Below are 22,913 nucleotides of genomic sequence, written 5' to 3' on the forward strand. Positions count from 1 at the left end.
CCTCCAGAATGATTATAACATGCATCAACAATATATGCAAAATTCTGGGCCATTATCTATGTGCAACAATGCCTAAAATAGCCCAAAATGAAGACCTCATACACCAACACATTAGCTGCTCGAAACCGCAAGTTTATGTACATCGAAACATATGGGCAACAACGTTAAAGACTTGCTAAACATGCATCAACATTTTAAAAATCTACTAGTGCAAACCGTGAGTCAATTGACTCACTATTGAATTTGTTATGACCTATTTACGAAAGTGCTACAAATTAATACGCACCAAAATAAATTGAAACCCATTGCTACAGTAGTCCAAAAACTAATGTAAGCCCATCGCAATGATCCTCACACATGTAGGAACATGTGAGTTTTGAAATCGCTCAAATATGAGCATCGTAGTGTAAATGAGAGCGATTTCCCCTAACGAAAATAACAGGCTGTTAGAATAGGACAGTTGAGCGTAAAAACGCTTAACGTGTCAAACACTTGAGTGAATACTCAAAGTGAAGAACAAGGCTACATGGGTAAACACATAACCAACATGTTTGGGCCATTTGTAGCAGCAAACAACCCACAGTAGCCACCAGACACAACGACGTTACAATGAACATGACGACAACCCCGCGTTTCACAATCGGGGCTATTGGGGACAAGGGTTTTGTGCCTTAGCACTCAACTTCAAAACACCCTAAAGTGTCTTGGTCACGGCCATAAGGGGAAACACACGGCCATCCCCACCACCATGCACATCAGTAGGCAACTACTATGTGCCAAGAACACAACAACCGTGAGCTGGCACGCGTGCAATTGGGTGCAGTAGCTTGCGCTTGCGTGCTGCTGTTGCTCTTGTCATGGCTCTGCCGTGAACCTCCAGTCACGGTGGTGCTTAGGGTTTCAACAAATTTTTCTTTGATTTCAACAAAAATCAGATCAAACACAACAAATTTTAATAATCTCCCAAACACAATAATCCAAGTTTTATTCCAATTAATCCAAATCAAAATCAATCAAAACAAAACCCTGAACATGCAATCTCCAAATCAAATATTTCCAGCAATAAATTAAACACCATAAACTCATATAAGAGGCTCTAATACCACTGTTAGGATTTAATCAAAGATAAAGGCAGTGGAAAACAAAAATTTACCGATTAAAACCATATAAGCCTCAAAATCCATATACGAGTGTAATGATGTTTACATGCTTTGAAACAACCAAGACCCATGAAAGATTCAGAATTTTACTAACGTTTGGAGGCTCCACCTCTTTTTCAATTTGGATGAAAACGCTCACAATCCAAGTGTAGGATTGAACCAACGATATCCACATAAAGGCAAGATTTAACATAAATGATTTACTAGATGATTTGTGTAGTCTAAAGAAGATAAGTGAGTGAAAGGGTTGAGAGAAAAAAAAAAAATTTCTCTCAATGAACATATCCTTAAACAGCCAAGAGAGGAAACAATGAGAGATTTATTTGATTTTAGGGAAAATTGTCCTTTTACAGGGTTGCCCTAAAATCCCTTGAATGGTATATTACCATTTACCCTTCCACAATTAAATAATTAGTGTCCATGATTTCGGAACAAAATCATATTCTAGGTATTGAGTCGTTATTATTTTTAACCTTCAATAACGTTCTTTCAATATTTAAAACATATACACACCGATATATACATTTAAATATTGACGGTTTATTTATTTACAATATATATATGACAATATACATATGACAATATACATATTTAAATAAATAACCAATCTTACATATTAAATCCAATACGGGATTGGATCCAGGCAACAACCTTTCCAGCAAATTTAATTGCTCCATAAGATATACCAAGATAGCCCTTCGTCAACAAATGACGAAAATGCCCCTCACATATTATCTTCTTTAGATTCCCTTTTATGTGTGTGACCCGAAGGCTCCTTGATGCGTGTTTAACTAAAACACATGCAAAGTAGCAAGTGCACTAGTCGCAAAAAGTAATAAAGTGGTGAAGTGAGTATTATTCCCACAGAGATTACGTATTAACTACCGAAATGTCTAATTTATCACTAATTGAAGAACATAAAGAATTTGGAGTGATGAGAGACAAAATGAATTAAACTAAAAACAAAGTATTAAAATTTGCAAGAAATTAAAATAACACTAATTTAAAGCAAATGGATTATAATTTACTCAAGACAAAGAAGTTAGGGTGTTTAACTTCACCAAGCTATACTAACTTAACCTATGAATTCCAATTGTTCAAATTCTATTGTGATGACTAAAAATTGAACTCCCTAAGATGTTTGGCGCTCCCTCTCAGGTTATACCATCCCACCTATTCCTATTAAGTCTCCGCACCAAAAAATTGAGACTTAATAGTTCAAAGCCTCTTAAGCACTGGGGAATCCTATCCAGATTACTAAGGTCGTGTTTATCTATCTCTAGTTTTTGTTCAACTAAAGGTATCTATCCCTAGAAGCCACACATGAATCATTTCTCAACCTCAACATGTTCAACAAGTCATTTGAATGAAAACCCACCATCCAAACACAATAAAAATGGAGATAAATACTTAATCACAACAATTAAACTTAAGAACAATAGGAAATTCATAGATTAAGCAAGTATAATCAAGGATCCATCAAACCCCTAACGCAAACAAGTTAGTTCATGATAAAAATGAAATATAATATAAACAAAACGGAGAAATCCGAGTTCAACATAAAAGGAATTGAAAAGAGAGAGAAATCTTCTCTAATTTGAAGCCCAAATCTTGAATCTTTCTTCTCCTCTTCTAAACTCTCTCAAAAATGACGAACCTCCCTCTAAAATCCACTAACTTTATTTTTATAGTAACCTAAAACCCTAGGACAAATCGCCTGTAAAGCAAAACTATGTGTATTAATTTTTACAAATTTTCCAAGCTTTGCCGCAGCAAGGAATTTTCCTTGCCACGACAATGGGTTGTTGCCAAGAATTTCCAAGAGAACCTTGCCACGGCAAGGAAAATTCCTTGTCATGGTGAAGTGTTGATTTTCTTTGGCTGAAATTACATAATTGCCCTCAGCTTGCTTTTTCACTTGAATCTTTTATCTTCTTGAATTCCGATTAGGTCAAGCTTCAAGGGTGCTTCCAATCAACCTCAAAACTTCTCCAATCTTCTAAATTACACTCAATTTTGGGTCAACGAACTCAAATTTTCTCCATTTCACTCCAAAAGCACGTTTAGGCCTGAAACATAAAATATACAGAATTAAGTAACAATTCATGCCCAAATCCAACGAGAAGTATTCAAAAACCCTAATAAAATCAAATTGGAAATAAAGCATAATCCTAGGATTATCACTCCTCATCATGTCGATAGTGTGTAATATCGCGATCAACACCCAATCAATCGTCTCATTACACAAAGATCAAGATTGGCCCCTAGTAAGGCATCATGGCCACCTGACATGTTCGGATTCAACATATTTGCTACCTGCCAATAGTATGGTTATCGTGCAATAAAATCATTTCATCATCTATTATCTCATCAAGGTTTGAAGCATAGACGTAAAGTCGGCTTCAAGTATAAACCAACTTGACATGTTCAAATTTGGTTATCGGACCAATCAACCAATTGAGCTTCAACTTGATTCCACTATGGCCACAGATTCCAAAGTCGTTGTCCTTCATCAGAATCTCACCAAGATAATATCTCCTGTGCACAGGAGTGATGAATCATTTGTTGATCCATCATAGTCGTGATGTACTTCTTGATGTAGCCAATCACTCCCATACTGATATCCCTATCAGGATTACGTTTGGATAGTGTCAAACTACAACAATAGGTACCAACGATGCTCTGCTAATCTCAAGTCTAAGGACCACATGCACCACCATTTGTTAGAGGATGTATTTCATGGACATTAGTGTTACCATCTATATGAAATCCTCTGATGGGTCTGGTGAACTCGTGAATAACAAGCACCCATGTGTCGTACCAAGTTGTCACCAAACAACCTTGAGATGTGAGGTATGTCACTACTTTCTGGTAGGGTCGTTCAACATTATGAAACCCTAACCGTGTTATCTATGCCCTAGGTTAGGATAATACTATAGATACGGACGTTTCTAGAATGGCCACCATAAGTGATCATAGGGTGGTTCTCACAATCAAGGCTTATCACTGCTTGAGTCCCTAGTCATAGTTCAACCACTGTAAGGGCATATATTAATACATACATATCAAATATGCTTTATATAATATAAACAATGCCTTTCATAGATTGAATAATCATGATCCATAAAGTCAACATACAACGATATGATTGGCTCAGGGGCACCTACACTAACACTCACACAATCAACCAAAAACCATTTATCCAAAAATCTGGATGATTTTATGCACAACTTTCATAGGCAACGAAATTTGATCTCTGAAGAATTTTTTTCTCATAAAAAGAAACAATAGAAATCGTACAATCAAACTCCATAGGCCCACTTTTCAAACCACTCTCCACTAATGTAGAATCCAAACACTACCTTGGATCATTAGGTCTTTATTATGGTTTTAACATTAGGCTAAGGTAATGGGTTATGAAAGAATGGAAAGGGATGTTGCAAGTGTAAGAGACTTAATCTTTTCACAGTATAATGACCATGAACAATCTCCTATTTGCTTCCCTTTTCATTCACCCACTATTCTTTCACATTCGTTGAACTCTTCTTACCAACATGAACATAAACCCTCATATAATGTCAACCTTATTCCATGTGCTTCTCACAAGCTACTTCTTCCTATGTTCATCATTTTTCTTTTTCCTTTTGTTTTTTGTTTTTCAAGATAGTAACTTATAAAAACAACAGTCAACCCCAACTTGCTTTTATTATTTTTTTTTCTCATAATCCCCAACCAATCTCATTGCATAACTCAGGTTGTGATCCAAAAGATATATTTATTTTCTTCTTCCACACTTCTTTTCATGAGTTTTTTTTTTCTACTAAGGTCACACCAAATTAAGTTTTTTTTTTTTTTTTTTCCAAATGAAGTCTCTCACAATAAGATGGGTCGGAAAATGTTTTAGGCTCATCATCAAGGTAGGATATGGTAGGTTTAAAACAAAGAAACAAGGCTTTTCAAGTGTATATTCAAGCTCAAAGGGTTAACTGGGGATAAAACAATAAAGGTTAGCTTGAAAGGCTCAATATCGTTCCAAAGAAAATTGCATAAATCATATCCTAAACAATTTGGATTCTAGGATTTCGCCTCAAGTGGTCATCAAATGAGTTCTAGAGTTTGTGGAGATATCAAGATTAAATGCCCATAAAATATCACACATAAAACTTCTCTAAGTAGGCGGATTACTCAACCAATCAATCTCATTCCCAAGAGAGTCTTAAACTAGATGCAATTGACACTCACTAACATCCTTACATTACGCAAAAGTTAATGTCTTCTTAAAGTTACTTGTGTATCATAATCATGGTTATATCATTGACATATGTATTAATCCAAGAAACAAACAAAATTCAAACAAATCATAAAAAAAATTTCCTCATCAATCCATAAGTTCAAAATTTTTGGAAGAAACTTCCCTTACCCCCACCCTAAAATCTACATTATCCCCAATGTACAAATGTAAACAAAAGGAAAAGGAGAAAAACAAAATTTACCCCCCTTTTGCAATAGTGAAGTGCGAAAACACGTAACAAATCGATCACCATCTTGTTTCATTCCATTGTTTCTATTTAATTTTGTCAAAACAAATAAACATACGGTGCACCTCATCAGCCACACACATCGATCGTTAAATCTATGAATCAGTGTAACCAATAGAAAGCAATATTATTGAACTAACCAGAAAAAATTAAACATACCTAAAAGCTAACACCTGCAACAATAACAAAGTAATCAATAAAAGAAAAAGAAAAAGAATCCAAAATAAAATAAAATAAAATAAACAACTTGGGTTGCTTCCGAAGAAGCACTTAATTAGAGTCGTAAGCTTGAGTTTTCTCTCTCTTCAATCCAGATTATCAAGGAGAATTGCAACCTGCTCATCTTCAAGTCCACCATCTTCATTAGGCTTCAATCGATGACCATTCACCCTCTCATTCTTAATTTCGGCCTCCATAGTCCTAGAGTTGACTAATCAATTTTCTAAGGGAGAAATAAGGTAACTTTCTTAGACAAAAAATAAATAAATAAATAAATAAATAAAAATTAGCCACTATGTTATCAGGGACACTAATCTTAAAGCATGTATCTAACTCAAATGGATGTTTCATGTCGTCGAAAACATTAAACTCTACTTGTTCATCTTCCACCCTCAAGATTAGTTTCCCTTGATGAACATCTATTAAAGTCCTACTCATAGCTAGAAAAGGTCTTCCTAATATTAAATGTACATTCCGGTCTTCTTCCATATCAAGAACTATAAAATCTACTAGAAAGATAAATTTGCCTACCTTTTATTAGGATGTCCTCCAACACTCCCCTAGGATACGTTATGGACCTATCCGTCAATTGGAGAGAAACCATAGTTGGCTTCACCTCTCCAAAGCCAAGTTTCCTATAAATAGAAAAGGGCATTAGATTAATGCTTGCTCCCAAATCACATAAAACTTTATCAAAATAACAACTACCAATAATGCAAGGAATAGTAAACCTCCCTAGATTTCTTAGTTTCAGTGGTATTTTCTTTTGAATCAATGCAATACACTCCTCGGTAAGCATGACCCTCTCATGTTCTTCAACCTTCCTTTTGTGCGTGAGGATCTCCTGAAGAAACTTTGCATATTTTGGCATTTGTTCCAACATGTGTACAAAAGGAATATTAATATATAAGCTCCTAACCATGTCAATAAACTTACCAAGTAGTTTGTCCAACTTCTGATTATTTAATCGGTATGGGTACAAAAGGGTAGGTTCATTTTTTCCGTTGGCCTAGGAGGCTTCAGAAGATTTTTCTACTTTTTCATGCTCATTGCAACGACAATTTTTATCGTCGCGGCATGCATGATTTTCTTCACGTTCTTGGTCTGCTTCAATTTATTCCTCATACCTTGTTTCCTCCAGTTGTTTACCATTTCTCAAAGTGATTGCATTGACTTGCTCCTTCGGATTTTTCTCTGTACCACTTGGCAACAATCCTTGAACTTTTCCTGATAGAATATTATAAATATGTCCCATTTGTTCATCAACTAATTTTGCAAGAGTACTTCATACTTCTGGAGTTGAGTTTCATTCTTCACAAACCTCTTACCTAACTCCTCCATAAATTTTTTAAGCGCATTCTTCATATTATATCTTGAATTTGAAAACCGGGAAGTGGTTTATGGTCAGCATTATTACTCCAAGAGAAGTTCGAGTGATTTTACCATGTTTGGTGTAACTGTTGGAGTACGGGTTTCCTTGCCCTCGCTGAAAGTTGCTCACATAATTTGCTTGTGTCGGTTGAGCAAATGAATTTCCTACGTGACAATCTTGACAAATAATTGATGCCTTGCTAGAGACAGATCTTGGTCTGTGTGTAGTGAGATGATTGATTGGTCTCAATCAGATAATACTCACTGCCAATATGATAAGGAGCCTACGGGTCATACACTTAGAAGAAAATTTAAGGATGGTGACCTTTTGGAAGGGTATATTCGTCTTTTAGATGAATGGATATATTGGTAATTTTGCTGTATAATTAAATTTAATAAGGTTGTAGCCTATGTCCAATTTTATTATTGGAGTAATTTAGCAAAATTATAAATTTAATTAAAGGAGTTAATATTAATATTTAAACTAAATAATTAAATTGGGTTAATATGCAATTCTACCTAACGTTTGGGTTATTGCTAAACTTGAGGGGTGGAAGGAATATTTGCCTCATTATATAAATGAAGCAAAATTAGGTTTATTCAACCTAATTTCATTTGTACCCGTGAGAGTCTTTTGAGAGAAGGATTTTCTCTCTTCTTCTCAATTCTCCTTGTTCCAAAATTTCATTCCTTAAAGCCAAGAATTAATTCTAGCAAAATTAATTCTTGGTCATTGTGGTACTGTCTTCGTGTGGACGACGTGAGTTCGATTCCATTCTTGAATCGATAGAGAGATCTCATTCAGAGACATTGACGAAGCCTCCAATTGCAAGTATAATCAAATCCTTGTATGGATTTACATTGTTTCAATTTAAGCATGTAATATATATATATAGACCCTGATCTTGGCTTTGTTAGAGTAATCGATGAGTGAAAATTTTTGTTTTTCCGCTGCCATCGTTCGTCGATTACTTACAATAATGTCATGCTCAAAATTCACATGTTAGAGAAGAAGCTTTAGTAGCATTCACTTGTAGAGCAACACCACCTAATTGTTTTTGGATGGCTACAAGTTGAGTAGCCAATGTAGTGTAACCGTCAACTTCATGCACTTCCATTGCTCTCCTTGTTATACTTCTCTCTGAGGATTCCATGTAGTTATTATTAGCCATCACCTCAATTGAATGTAGGCTTCCCCAAGTAATTTATTGTGCAATGCTCCTCCACTTGCAGCATCAACCATCACTTGCGTAATTGGCAGCAACACATTGTAAAACGCCTACACTTGCAACTATATTAGCAACCCATGGTGAGGACACTTTTGTAAGAGATCCTTGTACCTTTCCCAAGCTTCATAAAATGACTCCATATTTTGTTGGAAAAAATTAATAATGTCACCTCTCATCTTAGCCGACTTGACAGGTGGAAAATATTTTGTAAGGAACACTTGAACTAACTCATTCCAAGTAGTGATACTTCCAGGTGGTAATGCTATCAACCAAGCCTTAGCTTTATCCCGAAGAGAAAATGGGAAAAGCCTAAGCCTAATTGCATCATCAAATACCTGATTGTGTTTGAATGTGTTGCAGAGCTCTAGAAAATTTACTATATGCAAATTAGGATCATCACTTGGCAATCCTCCAAATTATACTGAATGTTGTATCATCTAAATGATGGCTAGCTTTATTTCAAAATTATTTGCTTGAACTGGTGGTCTCCTAATGCTAGATGAACACCCTTCAATAGTAGGACTAGAGTAGTCCTTCAATACTCTTTGAATAATTACAAATCCACCAGCCACATAACCCCTTCCACATTGTCCCCATGGACATCTTCATTGTTTCTTTCTTGGTTATTTGTTCCCATTAGATCAGCCATTGAATTGGATTCTGTGTGCTTGCTTGTCTGCTTACTTTTCTTAACTTTCTAACTGTTCTCTCAATCTCATAATCAAAGATCTAGATTTGCACCTTTAGAACGTAAGCTCTCCAAGACCTAAAGACACCAAAAAAAATAACTAAAATATAAATTAAAAAACTAAGAACAAAAATAAAACAAACTAAATTAGCAACTAAATAGTTCGTATTGATATTGATATTAAAAGTAATTCCCCAGCAATGACACCAAAAACTCAACAAGTTTTTTGCAAGTATACAAAATCGTGCAAGTAATAAATAATGAATAACGGATGTCGAATCCCAAGAGAATTACTAGCTACCAAGTACCAAAATAAACTAACCTATTACTAGTTGGTTAAACGAATCTTAGAAGCGTAACTTAACTAAAATCAACAGATTAAAAATCTGGAAGAAAATAAAATTAAACAAAATCAAATTGGTTGTAATGCAAATTTGACTAAACCTAGAGCATAGATTTAACACAAATTATATTCCTATGCATGGTTGAATGTACACCTTCTTATTATTTTATGTGAAATCATAATTGTGAAATCCATGAAGTTTTATGATCCATGACTGTTGTCAAATGTGACTTATTTGAGTTCTTTTTTCTTGATATACATAAATCCTATAAATTTTACTTACAATATAAACCATGGAATTGGCGACAACAATCCTTCAAAATAATGAACCGATTTTGCAAATCTTTATCAGATTTAGCTAAAACCCTAGCCATTGAGCAATCTCTCTAGATCTTGAACAAAAGCAGCCCAACCTTCTGAAGAAAAGAAATAAGCAATAGTTTCATAATTCTTCACCTAGAAAATGTAGTTTGATTAAAAAGGATCGCCAAATGGTGGGATCATTTTCATCATAGTCAACTGATTCAACAATGTTTTTGTTCTTGTCAAGAATGAAAGATAATTGATTATTGAGTGAAACATTAGGGTGAGGAATGTTAGACATTTTTTAGTAAAAGAGAAACAAGAGAGAGAAAAAAGAAAATGTTTGAGATTTGAGAATAGAAAGGAAAAGGGTTTGAAATTTTCAATTAAGACTTTTTAGGAAAGAGGAAGATGAGAGTGTTTTGTTGAAGAGAAAAATAAGAGAAAATCATTGATACAAAAAGTCTATTTCTCTCATTTATATATAATTATGTACACAATGTTTGCCCTTTTTATAGGCATACTTTTGGAGGGAAAATTTTACCATTCCCTCCTCTTTACATATCACACTTCCAATCCCTTTTTCCCAATCTTTTGATTATAGCATCCTTTGTTTTTATCATTTTATGTCATTGATCCTTTTTCTCTTAAGACTCTTACAAATTGTATATTGTTGTGCGGTAAATCTGGAAAGAGTAGCTCCCAATCAAGGAAGGATAATTTTGACTTTAGCAAGGAGATATCATGCAATACAAACTCCATAATTACAGTTGAAGATCAAGTTGTTTTCCTGTTTTTGAGCATTCAATGTTTATTTCCAATTCAAACTTGTAATGGGTGCTAGATAAACCTAACCCTAATATGTTTTGAGGGACGACAAGATATACAGATAGCAGAACGACTAGGCTAAGAAAAAGGAGAACTTGAGATAATTCTTTGTAACTCAATTTACAAATATGTTCAATAAATGGCAGTGGACATAGGTTTTGCATTATAAGTAGCCGAACTACTTTAAAATCCTTTTGCTATTTTTTTTTTTTTACTTTTATGTTTAATTGATGTTCATATACAACAATTTCTTTCCATTGCTGATCCATTAGAATTACACAAACATTTGACATGATTCTAACGTTGTCAATCACAAACCTCTCATTGTTGCAATTTCTTGCATCAACATATACAAAGTAAAGTATACAAAGAAATGTGACATTGCCCCTTAGTTGACAAATCTTTTATCTTTATTGTATGAGTTGATTTTACGGGTGTTCAAAAGCAGTTAACCGAACTAGTTTCTTGAATCGAAACCGAACCGATTTGGGGAGAAAACCGGTTTGAAAAAACTGGTTAACTGATTTTCCCCTTTTTATTGGATAAAACTTTTTTTTTTTTAAATCCTAAATTAAATTGTAGACATCAACAATACATGTCCAAATAAAAATTAAACATTCATACATACCATTGACCACAACTAACAATACATTAAAAATTGATACAAATAAAAGTCCGTAGTGAAACATCCATAATAAAACAACAAAATAACTAAATAAGTCCAAATGGAAAACAACAAAAGAAATTGTGCAAATAAAACAACAAAATAACTAAATAAGTCCAAATGGAAAACAACAAAAGAAATTGTGCAAATTTAGGGATTAAGATTATTATTATTATTATTATATATATTAGTAAACTGGTTCAAAAAATCGGTTTCGGTTAACCGATTTTCATTTTTACCTGAACCGAAAACGGAACCTAAAATCCAGTTTTTTGAATTCTTTGAACCGTAACTGAATTGTTTTTTCGATTAACCGGTTTTTTGGTTCGGTTAGGTTTTTGCATTTTTTTGAACACCCCTAGTTGATTTTATATTTTCACTCTCTCAATCATAATATGACATCTAACTTTAGATACAAACTCTGTAAGAGTAATATGTTCAATTTTTATTATTGATGACAAAGGTGAATATTGTTGACACACAAACAAGGCAAATATAGAGAAAGTATTGACACAAACAAGAAGAATAATGGGTTAAACTTAGATAAGGGAAGTATGAGAGATTTAGAGATTGATTGTAGAGAACATAATGAGCATAAGAAACGCTGATTAAGAGGGAGAAACCTTAAATCCCAAGCAAATAAGTTTTTTGGGATGTGACTTGTAGGTTGATAGTTAAAGTGAAATAAAAGTTTGCTACAATTTTCAATACCCATATAAAGGGGTGTTTGTCTGAGCTTATAAGCTAATCAAATCACATTTTATCAAACGCGTCAACTAGACTTGGCAAAACGGGTTCGGAGTCGCTGGTTGACCCTAAACCTGGGTAAAAAATATAGGGTACGATCTTTAACATTGGACCCATTTTTCTTGACCCGTACCTGACCCGACTCAGCCAGTTTTTCCAACGTGTTAGGCGAGTACACCCGTGAGTACCCGTTTGTTAAAAAAAAAAAAAAAAAAGACCTTACCCTTTTCATTTTGCTCCGAATTGTGAAATCCTAACTCTTTTCCCTTTTCCCTTTTCAATTTTCCCCTAACTCAAACTCACTCTCAATCTCTCATCACTCTTCTCTCAAACTCATCGGAATCACTAACTCCACCGTTGCTGCTTCTCCTATCTCCACTTTCGACATCTACAGTCTCCTAACTCCACCGATGCTGCTTCTCTTGTCTCCACTCTCGACGTCTGCTCATCCAAGGTATGCATATCCTAACTCACACCCACTCTCGTCTCTCACACTCACTCACTCACTCTCATCCTCTATTTAGCTCACTCACACTCATCTCTAGACTCCAATCTCCACGTCTTGCTTCTATTTTGCTACTCAAGGCTGCCAGTATGTTTCTATTCCAGCTAGTTTTTACTTTTTATCAATAAGTAATTGTTTTGTAATTGTAATGAAGTAGTTTCATTGCACCTTTAAAAGCAACATATTCATTCAATAGGTAGCATGATTGAATCCTAGAATCATAATCGTATGTTATCTGCTGATATTAAGTGATGTGTATATATAGGAAGAAGCTGCATGGTTTATGACAAAAAAGAGTTATGTCTTTGGATACGAGAGGCAGAGAGGATAAGATAATTAGCAGACCAAGTATCTGCCACATCAATTCTAGGCCACCAATGAGGTTTCAAGTTTTGGATTTCTAGATTTTTGATACTATATTTCATTGTTTTAGTATATGTTTGGTGGGGCTTGAGAGAGATATTTAGGTCCCATTCCCAAAATGTCATGTAAACATGATAAAAAATGAAATATGTAAATATACTTAGAGGCTTGACTGAATTCAGATGGATTCTGAAGTATATCTTGATCAGCTCTTATATGGATTCTGAAATTCTGACATTTTCATGCTACATTAACACTTGTGGCCAGATAAATGACATTGTTATATGAAAAGATTAGTACAAAGTGTCATTGTTATGACTTGACAGATTTGAAGTTTTACTTGATTTTTAAAGAAGTGATGGAGTTCCATGCAAATTGTAGTACGATGTGATTTGTGAACAATATTGCCTGCTGAAGTGATGATACGTTCTAGAAATGATTAATTAGCTTAATTTTTACATTATTAACTTAATATATAATTGACATCATTGTGATTACTGATTAGCACATGAAGTCAAGTATGCATTAATTTTGTTTTAATAGTAATCTGGAAATTAAGGCATGCATGGTTGGGTCTTTGGTAAGAAATGTTTCTGGTCCATGTTGTCATTTTTTTTTTAATTGTTTACAATAGTTTTACATCAATAGTTTTACAATTAGGAATATTTGCTCCTTGGTTCTCTTTTGTTAGTGGTCCTTTGATTATTACATGCCCTTATATATCCACTTATGCCCTTAAAAATTTTGGACATCATACATTCATGTCTTTGATTGTCTTTAAGTTTATGGTGTTTGGCATGCCTTTAAATTATTGATTTTTTTTTAGGTAGTCTCAAGCATTGACATGGCAGATTTTGAGTCTATAGATATGGATATGGTTAATGTGAGAGAAAGTGACAATGTATCTAAGGTAATGCCGCCTCCTTCCAATACTAGTATTCCTACAACTAGTTCTAGAAATAAACGTAAAATATTAGAAGTTTGGAATTACTTTGATACATATTTTGATGAGAATAAGAATGAGAGGGCTAGGTGTAAGGGGTGCAATAAAACTTATGCATATGGTAGTTCCACTCATGGGACTAAAAATTTGAAGCATCATATAGGAGATTGTCCAAAACGTGGCAACACTGATGTAGGGCAATTATTGATTGATCGTGATTATAAATTGTAAGGTAGAAAGATTAGTCAAGAGACTTATCGTGAGATGATGACATTATCAATTATTCAACATAATTATCCATATTCATATGTGGAGAATCAAGGAACTAGGAGAGTTTTCTCGTATGTGTGTAAGGATCTTAAGCATTATAGTATGAACACCGCTGAGGCAGATTGCTTAAAAATATATAAAAGGATAAAGGAAAAAACTAAGCTTGAATTAGGGAGGCTTACTAGTAGAATATACTTAACTTCTGATATTTGAACTTCTAGTAAAACTGAGAAATATATTTCTTTGACTGCTCATTATGTAGATGAGAAGTGGGTGTTAAAAAATAAAATACTCAACTTCTATCATATTCCTCTTCCACACCAAGGATTGTTTTGGCAGATAAAGTTATGACTTTTTTACAAGAATGGGGAATTGAAAAGAAAGTTTTCTCAATTACTTTGGACAATGCAAGTAGTAATGATATGATGGAGGATATCTTAAGGAACCAACTTTTTGTGCAAAATGCTTTGTTATGTAAGGGTGATTTTTTCCATATGCGATGTTCTGCACATATCTTGAATCTTATTGTTCAAGAAGGGTTAAATGCTAATAGTGTAGCTTTAAATAAGATTCGAATTAGTGTGAAATATATTAAAGCAACTGAGGCTAGAAGAATCAAGTTTGGAGAACTTGTTGTACAAATGGGTGTGAAAAACTCAATGAGGTTGAGATTGGATGTTTCCACTAGATGGAATTCGACTTTTTTAATGCTTGAAACTGCATTAATATATCGTCCTGTGTTTGTGGCTTTATCAACAATAGATCTCAATTATAAATTTTGTCCATCAAATGAAGAATGAGATTGGAAGGAGAGGATATGCAAGTTCTTGGAACAATTTTTTGAGATTACAACCTTATTCTCGGGTTCCCAATATCCTACAGCAAACTTGTACCCTAGATGTGTATGGGAAATTCAATTGCATTTAATTGAAGAGAGGATGAGTGAGGATAAAGTTATTAGGAGCATGTCAGAACAAATGATCCCAAAATTTGCAAAATATTGGGATTGATATAATCTTGTGTTGACTATTGCAACTATTCTTGACCTACGTCTCAAGTTTCAGTTTGTGGAGTATGCTTACAAAAACTTTTATGATTTAACTACTACCCAACAAAAGATGGAGGTTGTTAAGAATAATTTACATAGGCTTTTTCACTCTTAAGAGGTTCAATGTTCCAAAGAAGTTCCCACCTCACCTTCAGTTCTTTCTCCTGCGAGTGGTCCTACTCATGGTAGGCTTGTAGATCATACTTGTGTAAGTCACTATACTTTTTATATTTTTGTGATTAATAAAGTATGTTTATTATTTAATTTTAACTTTTGATACTTAAGTATTTAAATGGTGTAGGATTTTGACAACTATGAGAGTGAATTTATTACTACTAAGAAATCCGAGTTGGATCTTTATTTGGAAGAGACAAGGTTTGATCTCATCAAACATTATAATTTAGATATCCTCGAGCATTGGAAAAGCAATTGTGATCGTTATCTGGTACTTGTCGTGATGGCTCATGATATCATGGCAATATCAATAACATCCGTTGCTTCAAAGTCTACTTTTAGTATTGACAGTAAAGTGCTCAACAAATATCAAAGCTTACTTCAACCAAAAAATGCAGAATCTTTGATGTGCACTCAGACTTGGCTATATGGATATGAGTTTACAGGTAACATGTCAACATAATATTTCATATGTTTTATTATTTAAATTTATTAATATTTGTAGTTGATAATTGTAGATGATGATGTAAATGATGATTCTGATGATGATCTTGATGTGTTATTAACTAATCCGAGGATTGCGGAATCAAGAGACTCTACTATCAAATCTACTATGGAATGAACATGAGCTAGACAAGAATATGTTTAGTTGAACAATATCAAGTCAAGTTAAAGTTATCTTAATTATGTCTTTGTATTTGTAATTATGTATTCGTGTTATTGACTTATTGAGTTTGGTATTTGTTTTTGTGCATTAGTGATGATATATTTGTTTATTTTGGTTGGTATCTGTTCATGTGTGCTAGTAATTACTAATTATGTATTTGTTTATTGTGTTTGGTATTTGTTTATTGTGTTTGGTATTTGTTTTTGTGTATTAGTGATGATGTATTTGTTTATTTTGGTTGGTATTTGTTCATGTGTACTAGTAATTAACTAATAATGTATTTTTTTTATTGTGGTTGGTATTTGTTTATGTGTATTAATGATTCTGTATTTGTTTATGGTGTTTGGTATTTGTTTATGTGAATTGAATTGAATTGAATTTAGAGTAGTTGATTGTGGGAGTATAATTGTAAAAAATAAAAACTACAGGTTTTTTGGGGGTGTAACTGCAAAAATTGAAAACTAGAGAGAGAAAAAATGGGTACCCACGGGTCCACCCATACCCGCATAGTATAGGGTCAGAGTCCCATTGTTTTAAAAACCGGACAGCTCATTGACTCGGTCAAGGGGCTGATTTGCGGGTTGACCGGTCCAACTGATTGAACCGGTCGATAGCAGTCACATCTTTAAACAATTTTATTAATTGTTATAAGTTTAAAAACCAGCAAATACATCCCTAAAATTTACCTATAAGCCCCTGTAAGTTTAAAATAAAGCAAATACACCCTGTAGATTTTATTATTAATTATTTTTTCTCTCTCCGCCATCACTTCCATCTTTCTTCTTTTTTCTCTCTCCCTATCACTTTCTTCTTTCTCCTTTTTTCTCTCTCTCTCCTCATCACTCCCCGTCATTTTCTTCTTTCTTCTAACGCATTCGCATCTCTCTAGTCTCTCTACTGTAATTTTTCTCTCCTCTTCTCTTTCTCTTTATCTCCTCTTTTCTTTCTTCTAATCTTCTTCCTTACTCTTTCTCTTGTCTCCTCTTCTCTTTCTTCTTCCTTCCCCTCCCCTTACTTCTTCTTCTTTACACTGTAGATTTTAGAGTAAGTGAAGAAGAATAGAAGATGAAAATGGAAGATGCAATTTGGTTTTTTTTATTCAAGATTTTAGAGTAAGTGAAGAAGAATAGAAGATGAAAATGGAAGATGCAATTTGGTTTTTTTTATTCAAATAAAATGGAGAATGAAACGGTGCTGCAAATTGGTTTAGGAATTAGGATATAAATTTTTTAGGATTAGATACGGAAAAATAGCGAACTGTTTTAAGCTCCGAGTCGATCGAACCGACAGTTTTGTACTGTTCCGCCAGTCCATTGTCAGTCTAAAGCGGGTTTAATGACATTCATGGTTTTTATGTTAACCCGGACTAGAGTAAAGGCTGACTCCCGATCGAACCTGTTAGACCAGTCGGTCCGGTCTGGGTTTTAAAACAGAGCCGAGTCCAATATTTTGGACCTATTTAAATTAACCCGTTTTGGGCTTGTACCTGTTTGGACCCGACCCACCCCTTTTGTCAAGTCTAGCAGTCACTTATAAGTATTTTAACCAAACACATAATTACTTAAATTTCAAATGCTTAATATCACACGAGTTACTAGACCTTAGAGATGCTATCATAAGATTGTGAAGTTTATGCATGTGGGAAACTATGATAGCCGACCTTAGCGAAACCAATCAACACAACGATTGGTCGAAATCGTGGTCAAGGCCTTCCTTTTTCCCACACACACGTACACCCACACAACTTCTAACATCATCTAAAAGGGCTAGTGAATATTAAACCACAACATAAATGAAGAACATATACAAAAATGAAGAACAAGAACATAAATGAAAACATATATATTAAACATGTTAAAGAACATAAATTAAAAACATATATGAGATCTTTTGCTATCCGTAACATTATCAGAATATTACAACATCCTTGAGGTTGAGGGAAAGTTAGAAATATGAAAGAAACATGGAAGAATTATGGTAAAGATGTGTAGAGAAAATATGGAAGGGAAAAGTGAGAGATTCTTAAGGAAGGGAAATAAACAAGAGTTTTACAAAGTTCCTTCTCCTCCCGAGAAGGTAAAAGACTTTATTTATAGATAAGAGATACGACCACTCATAAATGAGTCATTGAATACAAGACTAAACATTTTTTTTTTTTTTTACATTAATTAGCCTACAATCCTTGACAAAACATAAGTCTACAATACTTGACTTTTACAAAGGATACGGGAGATATTACACTGAGATAGCAAATTGCCATTTAGTCCACCCCTATTTTACATAAAGGACACAACCTTTTATTTTAAGACACATAGAGCTTTAATCGTCTGACAGGTTGGTAACGTGCCACGAGTCTTCATCTTGAAAATCGAGACAACCCATTGATTGAATCCAATCAGCAGGAATTTGTCGAGAAGATGTATCTGGATGAGTATCCGAAGAAATGTCTAGAATCTGAGATATTTGCTTTGCAGAAGTACTTGGTGCATGCATGTACTGTTGCCGCCTGGACTTACGAAGATAGTAATCATGAGACTGCTGAAGCTCTTCTTCCTACACAGTATCTGGCTATGAGTCTGTGTACCACCATTTTGGATAATCCAAAATGGCATCGAATTGAGCATTGATGGAACGTATACATGTCTGTTTGGCTTGGAGTAATTTCTCAATGTAGTCTAAATGAAAGAGTTCCCACGGAGCATCATCACGAAAGGATGGCCATATTTCATCTGGAATGATCTGATTTTTTTCAAAAAGGATTTTTTGAATTGATCTAGTCTCAACAGGATGGTCAAACATATTATGGACGAGGTCATGTGGATAAGAGCGATGAAACGTGACTTGATGCTATGAAAAATATAGGCCATCAGATCTGATTGAGTGATGTCTGTGGAAAAACGTGATCGACCATGCCATTTTGGTAGACATAGGACCTTTGTACCGGGCAAGCTGATGAGCAAACACAGATTTCCATTTGTCGAGGGTTTTGAACCATCGAAGAAATGTCATTAAAGAGTATAATTCAGGGGTTGAGGATGACTGATATTGGGAAATTATTTTCAACATATGATGGATCGGGAATTGAATGGCAATGTGGTACTGGTGTAACATATACCAAAAGAACCATAATAATTCTTCTGGAAAAATCATATCAAGACCTGAAGGTAAACAAAAGATTTTTGAAAAAGGGGTAATCTGGATAGGCACCTAACATATCATACATGGATTGTCCATATTTTTCAATACATTGAAGCTGATAAGAAAACATGAGGGTAGTAGCATTTTCATCAATGGTACGCGTTCGAACAAGGTCATCGAATTCAGGAGGTACGTCTAGAGTATGGTTTGGTAAAGAAGATGATGAACAGGAATTGGACGGGGTTAATGGTTGGAACATAAAACAATGAAGAGGTTTGGATATAAAGTTCATGAAACCAACTTGTTTAGTTTTAGATCTGGATAAATAATTTGCAATGGTGTTGGTGTGACCTTTGATGTGCTAGACGGTGAAGGAATATTTGCTGAACCATTCTGCCCATCGAAGTAATTGTTGATGCAGAACCTTTTTCTCGTTGAATCGAAGCATTTGATCAAAAGACTTCATATCCGTTTCAACAAAGAAATGATGTCCAACAAGGTGGAATTCAAACCTTTCAATAGCATTTTTTACTGCTAATAATTCCTTGAAAGTATAATGATAATGCTGCTGGAATGGTTTGAATTGTCCACTCTGGTATCTGCACAAATGTCGTACCTTGTCCTCATCTTGTTCAAAAAGCACTACACCCCAATGAGTGTCACTAGCATCCGTCTGAAGAATTTGTTTCCCAAAAGAAGGAATCTTCAACGGCTGTGTATGGAATGATGTACGTTTAAGACTCTTGACTACATTTGTTTGCTTTTCAGAACACTCTAGAGGATTCTTCTTAAGCATCTGGGAAAGTGGAGTAGTGAAACGAGAAATGTTGGGAATGAAACTGCGCATGTAATTGGCAATTCCCAAGAATTGTTGTATTTCTTTCTTGGTTGTGAGAACATCTGGGAATTTTTGCAGTTCATTAGCAATATGAGGCTGAAGATCATGCTTGCCGTTAGCAATCACCATACCAAGAAAATCAATCTTTGTTTGCCCTAACTACATTTTCTTCTCAGAGAGCATAATACCATAAGTGTGGATGATATCAGCAAAGTCACAAAGAAGACGTATATGAGATTCCTCATCTTTGGAAAAGAGAAGGATATCATCGATATAAATGAGACATGTATGTAGAAGGGGAGCAAAAATCTTCGTCATGGCTTTTTAAAACAGAGAAGGAGCGACCTTAAATCCAAAAGGCATGACTGTCCACTAGTAGTGTTAGTTGGGAATGCAGAAAGCAGTCTTATGACGATCATTAGAATGAATTCCAAGTTGCCAAAATTCAGCTTTGAGCTCAAATTTGGAAAACATCTTTGCATTGTGGAGATTTGCAAAGAGAACTTGTCTGGAAGGCAGAGGAAATTTATCATTACGAAGAAAGAAATTCAATGGCTGATAATTGATAACAAGTCTAAGTTTTCCTCTGGCCTGTTCTGCACGTTTATTGACATAAAAAGCTTCACATGCCCATTAAGAATCTGTGGGTTTGATCAATCCTTGAGATAAAAGCTGAGTACATTCTTGTTGGGCTAGGCTGAAATGTTCTGGTGACATGCCTGAATGACTAGTTTTAGTGGGATTGATATCTTCGCTCTTGATAAATGGAAGATAGATAAAGAAATCCGAATTCTTCCATAATGGATGAGCACATTTAGTGAGAAAATATGCATGGGAATCTGCACAAGAGCTAGAAATAAGCTGGGTCTTGATCTGCTTAATAGGATTGCCTTCAATCTGGAATAAATTAGGCTGAGTGGTCCAGGATTGGAAAAACATCTTGTACCGAACACCATCAGGGAGGATTCTAAGTTTATTGAGTTTAGAATAAATATCAAAACCTAGAACCATATCTTTGCCAAGGAGATCGGAACCAAGAACTTTATGAAAAGTGAAACATCGTGAGAAAATTTGGATTTTAATGGGTTTGCTGATCAGATGAGTAGTGAAAGTGTCACTATTAGCAATGTAGGAAATTTCTTGATGAGGTTTCCACTGAGAGGCTGGGAGGATCTTAGGGTTGATAATAGTAAAAGTAGCACCAGTATCAAAAAATGCTATGACTGAAATGGGATTGGAGTATTTAGTGGGGAAGATCTGAACTTTTACTATAGGTATGTGACATGGATAGTTTTAAAGGTGATTTGGGTTGAGTTGTCGGAGGAATTTCCCATGAGGGATTAATGGATGGTGAATCTTTCCTGGCTAGTGGAGAATATTTGACATAATAGTCAAATTTACCAAGTGGTTGACCAAGAAGACCAACTTCAGGATCATGGTCTTCAAATCTGGAATGAAGATATTTTTTACTGCACCGAGCTGTCTATTTTTTATGTTTGGAATAATTTCGTCTAGAAAGATAATGCTCATTTATTTCCCAAATAGGATCATCACGGTAGGCCGAACATTGGCAGTCAAGGTCAAATGGGGTGCAACCAATGCCTGGATCAAATTGATGATAGGTAGGAGCATTAGATTGTTGAAATGAATGAATGGAAAGTCCAAGTTCTTGTACTACTGTAGCTGGTAGGACTGAAATGATCATGAATTGAGTTTATTGAAAACTCAAAGGTGAAGCACTTGGAGTTGCTAGAGACTTAAATCTGATAGTTGTTGTTCTGTCACTATTATTATACATGGCAGATTCTGTAGAAACCACCGGAGTTTCTTTTTTATTAAGAGACTCGTAACTCGTTACCCAAGAGTCGGGTAACAATTTAATCAAATCATCTCTGAAAATTTGTTTGGGAATATTGATGCAGTGAGGAGTATTTTGAGAGTTAACAGTAAGGAGCAGTGCATCAGTAGTCGTAGGGATAGTGAGATCAAGAGCATGGCCTTGGATTCGCCAAACGATCTAATAATGCAAAGTAGCTGCAATACTTCCTAGATTTAAATCTGCACCAACGATCTATAATTGAACTTTAAAAGCTTTGGAGTAATGAACATCAGATAGAGACATGTTGAAATTAGGAAACAGTGTCATATAACTGTCCTAGCATTCAAAGTTGTCTGTGCCGTCCCTATACAAGCATGTTGATATTGGACAAATCTACAGTCCAATAAAGCAATTCGGACAGAGACTGGGAGTCCTTTTCTGCCATGGTAAGATAAAGCTAGCCGAATAGTGACAAAGTGTACATGAGAGTATCCTTCACGGATCCATTGAGTAATGGATTCTTGAGGGATTTCCAAAGTAACATATTGTTCTTGGGTTGTGGCTGGAATTTGACACTTGTCAAAAGTACTAGTCTAGACATACTCTTTGACTGGCTTTCTAGAAGATCTTATAAGAGTCTTAAAGGTTTTAGACAAATAAGACGAAGAAAATGTTGTGTAAGGATTTACAAAGGGAGGGATAGTATCTTGGGCTTCGTTTGGTTCAGTTTTGGGAATACTATTATTAGTATTCCCAAAAAAGTTAAATAGTAAAATGTCATTATTCCCAAAATATTATTCTATATTTTTCAATTTCTTTTAAACCTCCTAAATTTGTTAATTTAACTAAACACCCCTAAATTTTTTTTTTAGAAATTACAAAAATACTCCGGCCACCCTCCGGCGGTGGTGGTCGGCTGTCCGTATTTAATGGATGGGTTAGGGGTGTTTTTGTTAACTTTTAATATTTTATTATATGGGTGTTTAGTAAATAAACAAACATAGGGGATATTTTTGTTAATTTCCAAATCCTAAATTGTAATACCCACCAAATTTAAC

General features: G+C 34.7%; 1 non-coding gene across 1 annotated transcript; it reads left to right on the forward strand.

The window, feature by feature from the left end:
• The first annotated feature begins 8,589 nt into the window (after window positions 1-8,589).
• LOC116107362 lies at window positions 8,590-8,696 on the forward strand. The gene has a single exon (XR_004124446.1). It is a non-coding gene; the product is annotated as a small nucleolar RNA R71 (small nucleolar RNA).
• The last annotated feature ends 14,217 nt before the right edge of the window (window positions 8,697-22,913 follow it).

Source organism: Pistacia vera, unplaced genomic scaffold (genome assembly GCF_008641045.1).
Source record: "Pistacia vera cultivar Batoury unplaced genomic scaffold, PisVer_v2 Contig531, whole genome shotgun sequence".
In the NCBI taxonomy this organism is placed as follows: Eukaryota; Viridiplantae; Streptophyta; class Magnoliopsida; order Sapindales; family Anacardiaceae; genus Pistacia; species Pistacia vera.